This window comes from Ascaphus truei, chromosome 4 (assembly GCF_040206685.1).
Source record: "Ascaphus truei isolate aAscTru1 chromosome 4, aAscTru1.hap1, whole genome shotgun sequence".
Lineage (NCBI taxonomy): Eukaryota > Metazoa > Chordata > Amphibia > Anura > Ascaphidae > Ascaphus > Ascaphus truei.
The window spans coordinates 351,421,772-351,433,331 of record NC_134486.1 but is presented as its reverse complement, the minus strand read 5'-3'; the positions used below and the strand labels follow the sequence as shown (position 1 = coordinate 351,433,331).

The following is an 11,560-nucleotide window of genomic DNA, read 5'->3' as shown; positions in this document are numbered from 1 at the left end:
ACGACCACATGATTTCATATCGAACTTTTTACACCGGTGGCAATTTGTCATACTACAAAATCAGTACTAAAGTTAGAACTGTGTCAGAAACAGAATTAATTATATTTAAAATTATCATCATTTATTATCAGTAGTAAAAGACACGGGCAAGAAAATTCAAATTTAGTATAAGAGGTCAAGGTTTTCTATTTGGAGATATAAAGGGGGAGATTTACCAAATGGTGGTGCAGTCCGGACCATGCCATAAGGCGCCTTCCAGCTACCGCCAAATTTAAAAATAGATAAGTTGATGAAGTGCAGCACCCTAAAACTTTTCCAATCTGGTCATATTTAAATTAGCTCATTTTAATGTAAGATCTTACTAAACGTCTGTAGCCATGGTCCCATTCCTAAAGCGCATCTTTTGGATTGCCTGCCTTAAATAGGGGCCTGATATTTTATACTGTATAATGGTTTGGTTTCTCCCAGACCACATGAGAGCTCAATCACACATTTACTAATTGGTTTGCACATGTACAGTAGGCATTGAGCTACAAGTAAACAAACAATTGCTTAAGGATATACAGATGTATCTAACCATAATGTCTCCGGCTCCACTGACACCCGTGGTCATGGCACTGGAGGATTAATACTGGGGAGGGGGGGATGCGGGGGAGGTGGGTGGAAAATAAATGTTCCAAGTGTGTGAAAATACAGATTGTTTGTCCCAATGATCTGACACAAGTTTCTTGCAGTTCCAAATGATTGATTCATTATTCAGTTACAATAAACTTCAGGGAAATTTAGGCAAGGACAGGTTAACCATGAAGAACAGTCTTGGGCGATGTATTTCTCTTTTGTTCTGACGCATCTACAGTATAATCAAATAGGATTCATATACTGTATTAATTCCTAGCTACTGATTTTAACCTACATTTTGCATAGCTTGTCAGCATAAAACAATAATGCAATAATACAATCATGGGAAAAGTCTGGTACAAAGCATACAGTATACTCTTAACATGGTGTCAAATGGAACATGTCCTCTGTTGGTGCCAATAAGATCCACGGCATTGCAATCCAATGTGTATACAATGGTACAGAAAATATATATAAGTTCATGTAAAAGAAAAAGAAAAGCCGCCTTATTCAACAGCAACTGATTCTGTCTCTTGTAACCAGTCTGGTAATATGTAAGGCAATTGAGGGGTCACATAGGTGTCTGAAAGGCACACTAATGGTGCTGGGCAGGGCTGCGGAGACCCTGGGATACGGAAAAAAAGTCAATCACAAACCAAATTAATTATATCTATGAAATTTGTGATGATACCATATATATCAGTAATTATTCTGTAGAACCTTGTCTAAGTGGTAGATATGTGCACCACCTTAATATGGAATCTTTGAATTCTATACATTTAGAGAGGTGAATAATAATAGTAATGATGTCAAAGATCAAAAATATTAATTAATGGGCAATACATTTATATAATTGAAAAAATAGCTTATTAAAAGGATAAAGGAAATCAGAGAGTTCACAAAAAATGATGGAACTTCCAATTAGTGTTCAAACCTGAGGGAGCCAGAGTGTCAAGTTTGTATATTGAAATAATCTACCTTTTATTTATTGTGTTTGGCCTGTCACCGCCCCAAATGGGAGCGAAGACATGATAAATTGCCATGTAAGCAATGACAAAGTTTCTTGAAACAGGGTTCCTCAGATCCAGGTCAATCGATTGCTAAAACTCTAATGAATGCCCCTTTCCTCTCCCATCTGGATTATTGTAACGTACTACTAATAGGCTTCCCTGTCTCACAACTTTCTCTTTGAAAGTTATCCAAAATAATTTCGCTTTCTCACAAAACAGTATCTGCACATTTCCTCCTTATATCCATTTTCTGGTTTTCTATAACATTTCGGAGCACTTGCAAAGTTCTCCTCCTTACCTTTAAGGCTCGACACTTATCTACTTCTTTCTACATACTATATCATCTTTTATCTCTCATTATGTCCCAACTCGTCTCCTAGGCTCTACCCATAACTGTCTCCTATTCACCCCTTTTGCCTCTACCACTCTCTCACCTTAAACCCTTTTCCCTCACTGCACCTTACCTGTGGAACTCCCTCACACTTGGTATTTGCCAAGCACCCTCTCTCACCACCTTTAAAACAAACCTTAAAACTCACATTTTACCTGAATAATTTCAATCGGCTGGACTCATGGCTACTGTCCCACCCCCACAGTCGCTCCTACCAACCGTTGCGGCCAAGTACTGCCATCTACTATTATTAAATTGAATCAGTTGCTAAATAATATGGTACAAACACATGTTATGTGCCGTGGAACAAAAGGCCTCTAAAAATGCCATGCCCCATAGTATAGCCCTTCAGCTGAAAAAAGGACAGAGGCATCATCCCTTATGAAGAAAGAAGATAAATGAAAATAAAAGAAGACATGAAAGGAGTCTACATGCAAGCAACATTGATGATTATTCCAGGGAAACTATGGCTCCTGGATGTAGAGAGCCTTTAGGGCCAGAGTTTTGGAATTCACTATTTTGGGGAGGCTTTGCGATGGTTTTCATTTATTTCATTATTTATTTTGAGGGGATTTCAAAGACACAGATAAAGAAATACTTTTTTAATTAGAGCTTTTTAAGGCCGAAGATTTTTTTAGGGATTGTTGTCCTTGAACAAAAATTAAAAAAAAGAATCCTGCTTCAGAGAATGTTGGATATTGCCTAACAGAAAGCAAAAACACTAGGACCAGAATGGCAGAAAGTTATTATCACTGATGTTTATATTATTAAATTCTGTATAGGTGCAGAAGAAAAGTTATGGGAAGGAGGTGAAGGATGTTAAATTCTGATGTAAAAGATAAGTTCATAAGCACCATATAATTACAGCTAATAACGGTATACAAATATATCCATAAAAAAGTATTCCACTTTTAATAAAAATGTATCAGGTTTTATTGTTCCCTGGGGATACTTTGTGATAGTCTTCACCAACACTACCATTAAAACCTATATAAACTCTGTTATATTCTGAGTTACAGTATAACATTGTTTTGTTTGAACAATATAATGCACTACAATCTTAAGATTTAAAGCTAACTTTAACAATGTAAAAGTTTTTATTAAAACGAAATATAAGACAGTCTCGTAAACATATTTGCAAGTTCTAATCTTTAATTTGTTCTATTATATTTAAAACATTTAACATGTCCTATGGCTATTTTAAGGATATGACAAAATTAATAGAGCCTAAGAAAGAATTGGTTAAAATTGCATGATATGTTCATATAAATCATTCAAGTAATTTTGCTAACAAACTTTTTTTAAATTCAGTTTTCTTCTGAAGTGAATTGAAAATGTGATACATGCATGTTCTAGCTAAGCTGATTCCTACTGTCTGTGCATGCAATTTTCCGTATATTTATAGAACTTGCAAATGTGTTACTTAATCCGTGACTGATTATGCCATGATTTTTCATTTCTAATAAATAGGAGTTGTATAAAATAAAAAAAATATTAAAAACAATTTAAAAAAATGTTTATTGAAGTTGTACAGGCATACCCCGGTTTAAGGACACTCACTTTAAGTACACTCGCGAGTAAGTACATATCGCTCAATAGGAAAACGGCAGTTCACGCATGCGCCTGTCAGCACGTCCTGAACAGCAATACCGGCTCCCTACCTGTACCGAAGCTGTGCGCAAGCGGGGAGACTATAGAGCCTGTTACAAATGTGTTATTTACATCAGTTATGCACGTATATGACGATTGCAGTACAGTACATGCATCGATAAGTGGGAAAAAGGTAGTGCTTCACTTTAAGTACATTTTCGCTTTACATACATGCTCCGGTCCCATTGCGTACGTTAATGCGGGGTATGCCTGTATAGATGTAGCACTTCTCAAGGTCTCTGCAGCAGCGGCTTTTTGCCTTTTCAGCAGTGGCTCATGAGGCAGTAAGTGGAGCCTGCTGATACATATCTGCGTCGGGTTGAGGGGATGGGGGCGGGGGGTATTATGCTTCCCGATCTAACCTCCCACAGTGATAATCTGGGGCAATTGTGGTCAAGGTCAGGCAGCTTGCTGGACACAGTTATTCGTACTACATTTGTATTTACAATTTTAGTAACTTGTAAATGCTGTAGGTCCTCCCAATCAGTTTTTAAGTAGAGATTTCCTACGTGTTCACGAACCATGCAAAATTGGCCTTTTAAAAAAAAAAAAAAAAATTCAGTAAAAACGTTTGTAAATTAGTCAGAGGTGAGTCACAGTACTGTACAATCATAAATAACTCCCAGAGCCGGACATACTGTATGCTGTTTGTGAGTAAGAATAACATGCTGGTGGAATCACTAGCGAGTTGTGATACATTGAAGAAGCAGCTTAATTGATGCCTGAAATCTGTGAATTCTGGGAAATATTTGGCAGTTAAACGTTTTGCAAACTAGTTTGTAAGGAGTGGATTAAAAACATTTTTTGTGGAAAGCTTGACACACCTCTATTGATAGGCAACCCAATATTTTTTTTATGTGTTTAAAAACCTATTCCAGTATATATCTTTTTTTCCTAATTCATTTTGTGTTTAAAAAAATGTTCAGAGGATTGGTGATAATGTACATAAATGAGATAAAACAAATTTGGAAACATATTTATGACAGTCTAAAACTATGACAAAAGTTTTTTTCTGTGGTGTCCAATACCTTCTATTGCAAATCTTGAATTGTAGATTTGAGATAACCAATTGGTGAAGTTTCATCCATTCCTCCTGAAATATAGTTATTCATGTCCTTTCTCCTTTTATCTCTGAAGTAACATACATTTTTAATTTGTCTTTAAAAAATTCTATAAAGAAGACAGTGGTCCGCACCTAAGCTACAGTATGTCATAAGACACCTTCCAGCGTTTGAAGACCTGTTAAGTAAGGTGTGTTCCGGTACCACAAGTTGTCATAGCACCACTTAGTAAATATGTCCCAGCATGTTTATACAGTAATTAGATAATAACTTACTGTAAGTATTTTGCTGGAAAATGGTTGCATTTTAATTCCTTTATAGCTACAAAAATGATTTAAAAAAACATTTTATTTAAAAATCAATGGGGGCTATGCACTAAGCTCAATGGCTTTGCGTTCTGATTAGGCCATAAAACAGGCTCGTTAAAAAGTGAAGCCGGGGACGCGATGCACTAAGGCCTTGAGGCCATTTTTTAACGTACTTGCTCAAAATAGCTCAGAACAGCCACAGCGTACGTGATGCTTTTTCCCCCCCTTGCTAGCATTCTGAACCTTTCCGTTCGCTAGCTGATAGAAAAAAAAGCAGCATGTAACATCTGCATGGAGATTTGCCATCTCCATGCAAGACTGTTACAGGCGATCGTACACTAAATAAATACATTTTAATAATAGTGTACATGAGCAGGGGGTCTCCGGAACTGAACCGCATTGGTTTCAGGTCCCAGGACCCCCTACTTCAGGAGATATAGGCCCCATTATGGGGTGCCGGTATCCCCTGCAGTTTAAAGCTCCCGCGTCACGTGACCGGGTTATTTACATTCTGCAGGGGATACCGGTACCCTATATTTCCTGAAGTAGGGGGTCCTCGGACCTAAAACCAATGCGGTTCAGCTCAGGAGACCCCCTGCACATCTATACTAGTATTAAAACACACATAACAATAAACAATAATTCAATACCGTAGCGGCTATACGCTATGGTAATGAAGCAGCATTAATGTATTTTTAATAATAGTGTGCGGGAGCAGGGGGTCCCCTGAGCTGAACCGCATTGATTTCTGCCTCAGAGACCCCCTGCTTCCCGAGTTACAGGCACCGGTATGGGGCATCGGGTGCCAGTGCCACCGCCATCTTTATAGCGTCCAAGATGCGACCCCCTGCTCCCGCACACTATTAATAAAAATACATGAATGCAGCTTCATTACCTTAGCGGATAGCCGCTAAGGCAATGAAGGGGTTAAGGCACATTAGCATGTTTATTGGGGACAATTGCCCCCAATAAACAACACACATCCCCCCCGCCCCCTAACACATACAGTACTGTAATTTGCAAAATTACTATTATCCACATATGGATAATAATGCATTTGCCCATTTTAAATACATATAAATTACAATAAATACAGACAAAACATTTTACACTTACGTTTTACAGGCACCCACGATGAAGGCCATCTTCATCCTCATCTTCATTCTGCCCATGCCCCTCTGGTGCTGCAAAACATGCACAACAATCACAATAGCCAATGTAATGTCCCCTAATCCCTTAATCACCATAGCGGTTATTAACCGCTACAGTCATTAAGGGGTTAACCCACCCTCACCCACCACTCGGGAGGCCTACATACCCTCCCACACTAACCCCCCACCCGTGAGGCCTAACCACCCTCACTCACTACCCACAAGGGAGGTTTACCCACATACCCTTGGGGCCAATACACCTCCCCCCACCCAACACATACAGTACAAAAATGTGCAAAATAACTATTATCCAGATATGGATAATATATTATTTGCCCATTATTAAACACATAAAACATGCATAAATCAAAACATGAATTTTTAATCTTAAAATCACCACATTGCATGTTACAATAAATCCAGCATCTATTGCAAATATAAGCCAACAAATCAGCAGCTCTACAAATGTATATGAAATGTCACACACTTGCATTGAGTGTGTACATGATGCAATTAATCTGTGCATCATGTAACACTATGCAAAATATATGTAACAATCAAATACACTATGAACAATGTCCCTTAATCACCAATGCCATCATGAAAATCAATTAGAAACTAACCAACATCAATACAATTAGCATCAATCAATTAATCCATTTCCTCAAACAATTAAAATACAATACAAACCAATTATACAATTCCCTATTCAATTACTAAAGCCAAACCATTGCCAAAACAATTCTATTTTAATGTAACCACCATCATACTAATCTAACTACCATAAAGAAGCCATTACCTAAATACAAATTACATTATTCACAACAATGACAAAATAAAGATGCTAAATACATTATCCATACATGAAAAGAACCTAAACATGAGCCAAACAATCAATAATTATCCCTGTATGTCTATCCATACAGATAGATAAACATAACATACATGGGCAATAATAGAGCATGAAATACAAAGCATTTACATACAAAATTCACATACAATACACCCATTCAGTGTCTGTGAATGTATGTATATAAATAGATACATTCATAGGCATTAAATGAGACTGAAAAAATAAAAGACATGAATCAAAAATCATAAAAACCTGTAAAAGTAAAAATAATATACTTTTCTTTTGTTTACTCACCATTAGATGTCCACTCAACGAAATCCAAGCGACCCGGAAGCACAGGAACCAATCCACAGGTAAACCATAAAATAAAAAAACATAATAAATCCACGTCTGTGAATTCTTTCTTCTTTGGGTTCTTCTGGGTTCTTCTTCCGTCTTCTTCCGTCTTCTCACGCCACGCCCTTCTTCTCTTCTTAGGAGGGGAGATGTTCCCTCCTCGGCGACTAGCTTCAAAATGAGGCGACATAGGCTTTTATAGGCCTATGACATCACATTTTGGTCAAATGTTTCACACGGTCCTGATTGGGCCGTGAAAAACATGTGATTTAGCCGAGCAAAAAAAAAATGATGACGTCATTTAAAGGCAATGAAAGCACAGCCAATCAGAATGGCTTTGCTTCAATTGCCTTTAAGATGACATCATTAAAAGAAACATGGCCGGTCTCACATGGTACGGAAGCCAATCAGAGCGTGTTGCTTAGTTTATAATTGATTTTCATGATGGCATTGGTGGTTAGGGAACATTGTTCATATTGTATTTTATTGTTACATATATTTTGCATAGTGTTACATGATGCACAGATTAGTTGCATCATGTACACACTCAATGCAATTGTGTGACAATTCATAGACATTTGTGTAGCTACAGTTTTTTTTTTATATTTACAATGGCTGCTGGATTTATTTTAACATGCAATGTGGTGATTTTAAGATTAAAAATGCATGTTTTGATTTATGCATGTTTTATGTGTTTAATAATGGGCAAATAATCTATTATCCATATCTGGATAATAGTTATTTGGCACATTATTGTACTGTAGGTGTTGGGGGGGATGTATGTATTGAATGTATAGGTCTGGTTTATTTATTTTACATTCAGGGTTGGTTCCTTGGTTCTGCGTGAGACCTCTGGAGACCACCTGCGGTATCCTCGGGTATCTCACGGGTATCAGGCTGGTGGTTCCACGGCTGACACCTGCGGGGAAGAACCGATGGCCTCACATCCGTGGGGGCACCGTGGACCCGTAGTGTGCGGGGAAGAACCAGTGGTCCCACATCCGTGGGGGTACCGCGGATCCGTAGTGAGCACTCGTGAGTCCCCAGACCCCGGTGAGAACCACCCGAGGCCCCGCAGACACCTGTGGGTCTGACCCGGGGCTCCTAGACATCCGCGGGCCTACCGTGGGGACCCAATTGTGGCCCACGGTGACCAAGGAGACCACCTGGGGGCCATGGCGCTTGGCGGGACCCACCAACAGGCCTCCAGAACCTGTGTGAAACAAGGTCACGGTGACCTTCCAGGCCCGCCGGGGACTTGCGTGGGGCTGGAGTATGAACCCTGTATGTAAAAGGATAAATCATCTATTTATGGGGGGGGGGCACTGGGGGTGGGTTATGTATTTAATAAATAGAATGATGTTTATTGTGGGGCAGTGTGTTGTTTTTATTGTGGGTACTGGGGGTGGGGGGAGGGGGTATTGGCCCAAAGGGTATGTGGGTAGGCCTCCCTTGTGGGTAGTGGGTGAGTGTGGTTAGGCCTCACGGGGTGGGGGGTTAGTGGGGGAGGGTATGTAGGCCTCCCGAGTGGTGGGTGAATGTGGGTTAACCCCTTAATGACTGTAGCGGTTAATAACCACTATGGTGATTAAGGGGTTAGGGGACATTACATTGGCTATTGTGATTGTTGTGCATGTTTTGCAGCACCAGAGGGGCATGGGCAGAATGAAGATGAGGATGAAGACGGCCTTCATCGTGGGTCCCTGTAAAAGGTAAGTGTAGTATGTTTTGACTGTATTTATTGTATGTTATATGTATTTAAAATGGCCAAATGCATTATTATCCATATTTGGATAATAGTAATTTTGGCCATTACTGTATTGTATGTGTTAGGGTGGTGTATTTAGTTATAATTCTTGTTTATTATTTTTGGAGGTGCAACATTGGTACCGCAGGCCCACGGGTACCCCGGGACTCCCGCGGGGACCCCGGGATGGCCGCGGGGACCCCCGGACTCCCGCAGGGAACCCCGCACTCCCACGGGGACCCCCGCTTGGTGAGCCGGACACCCCCGGACACCCGCGGGGTCAGCCGGGGACACCCATGCGACCCCTCGGCTCCCTCGGGGACCCCCGCGGGGTCAGTCGGTGACACCCGCCGGGCTGCTTGTATGGGTTTTGCGCATGCAAAAATAAAAAGCAAGAATTTTTTCTAAGTCCAGATTTCTTTGTGTCTACTCTGACCTGGCGTGTTCTGATCAACGCAACTTTTGCGTTTGCTAACGTTGCGTTGCTTAGTGCATCCCGCTTAAGGGCAGAATTTAATGCAAACAGGGTTGCAATTGACCAAAGTTGGACATAGAAAAAATTCCTGAAAAAAGTCATTTTTAGATCGCAAAGTGCCTGTTTGCGTTGCTTAGTGCATTGGGTTGAGCAAAAAATCACGTTCGAAGAGCACTTTGCGGTCTAAAAGTGACTTAACGGAGCTTATTGAATAGCCCCCAATGTGTTTGTGTTCTTTCACAACTTTGTATAAACAAACTGTTTTATTCAAATCTAAACCTGGTATGCTGCATCCAATATACAGTACACTGGTTATTATAGCAGCTTCAGCGACTGCTGGGGAGAGCACCCAGAAATCAGAAAAAAGTGAGCCGTGGTCCAGTAAGTAATGGAGTAAGGAGTACATTCATAAAATGAGAATCTATGAACTTTTACATTTCTGAACATTTGTAGATATATATAATTTAAAATTTTCAACTTTAATTAAGTATTAATCCCCTCAGAACAGGGCATTACTGGCCAATAATGCCCTGGCTGGAAGAGTTGAAGGCCCGAGGTGAAGCCGAGGCACTTTAACCTAGCCAGGGCATTATTGGCCAGTAATGCCCTGTTCTGAGGGGATTATTACTATTATAGGCTAAATGTAAGCTTTTTTTAAATTTTCATAAAAAAGATAAATTTTTGTAGACATTGATTTTTATCAGTGTATATACATGTGTAGGAAAAAGAAGTAAAGTAGAAGATGAGAAGGCTGAGGGGCCGGAGAGATAGGTTTAGGGGGGAAAGAGAGGTGTAAGGGGGAGAGAGGTGAAGGAGGGGGGTGGGAGAGAGGTGAAGGGGGGGGGGGAAGAGATAAGTAGTGGGGGGGAGGGAGAGAGGTGAGGGTTAAGAGAGAGGTGAGATAGTAGGTGTAGATAGAGCACAGCCGAGGACATCCTGCTTCCGGTATCCAGAGAAGGAAAAAAGGCCAGGCCACTCCAAAGCTAACAAAGGGGTAATATATTGCAAGCTAGACATACAGTGAAAACGGACTAGATGAACGCACTTACGCGTTTCGTACACAGAGTACTTTATCCAATCAGAGGGCAGGGATTTCAGTAATGCCCGGAATTTTACTGCTTTAGCCTATAATGTCCAATAAACCAAATTATTTTTTTAATGTGAAAAAAGATTACGTTATCTTTCTTTTTACCAACAGGTTCCTCCTGATACACATACAGCAAAACAATAGGAACAGTATACACAGACCATGCTATACTCAAATACCCATTCCCTTAGACACCTCAGCAGAGCAAGGTGTCCAGCAAGGCAACCGCAAATTTATGTGAAGGCAGCCTGGGGAATCCTCCTCGTGATTCATCCTGCTCCGCTGATAATATGCTACCAGGAATGTCCCTGATGTATGGTCATCCCTACAGTACTCAGCTAGGGTGGCTCAGTGCCTATCTCAGGCCTATGGGGTTCTCTGGCCTAGTCATTGCTGTTAAACCCCTTAGTGAGTGCATATGTACTGAGGTGGGGTTGGATCCTCTCGGTTTATGCCTTCTTTTATTTTTGGGTAATTACCCTTGTTTTAATAAATATTCTGTGTATTACATCTAATCCCTGGTACGCATTGTGTTCATTTTTTCTTGTTGTTTCTCAAGGTGTCCCCTGTATAGGGGTCACCTTGTTTTAGGAGTAAGTTGGGGAGACGCTCCACATCAATGCTGCAAAGGGATCAGTGCCTCCAGCAAAAGACATCTGTAGCACGAGCGCTGATTTTCTATTCCAATTCGTTTTATATATATATATATACACACACACACAAATAGTTTTGTGGAAGAGAACACTCACGTAAACGAAAATAATTGCCTGGGGGCTGCAGCGAACAATTTCCCAACAGTATATGATACAGCACTGCTATGTCTGTTCCAAAGTGAAAAATAGTTTATTAATAAAAATCAGATCAATGTTTCAG

At 40.2% G+C, this 11,560-nt stretch overlaps 1 long non-coding RNA gene across 1 annotated transcript; it reads left to right on the top strand.

Annotated features, from left to right (window-relative positions):
• Nucleotides 1-4,842: 4,842 nt before the first annotated feature.
• On the top strand, nucleotides 4,843-11,114 carry LOC142492149 (uncharacterized). The gene is made up of 4 exons (XR_012800778.1): nucleotides 4,843-4,920; nucleotides 7,343-7,395; nucleotides 9,023-9,090; nucleotides 10,799-11,114. It is a non-coding gene; the product is annotated as an uncharacterized LOC142492149 (long non-coding RNA).
• Nucleotides 11,115-11,560: the final 446 nt, after the last annotated feature.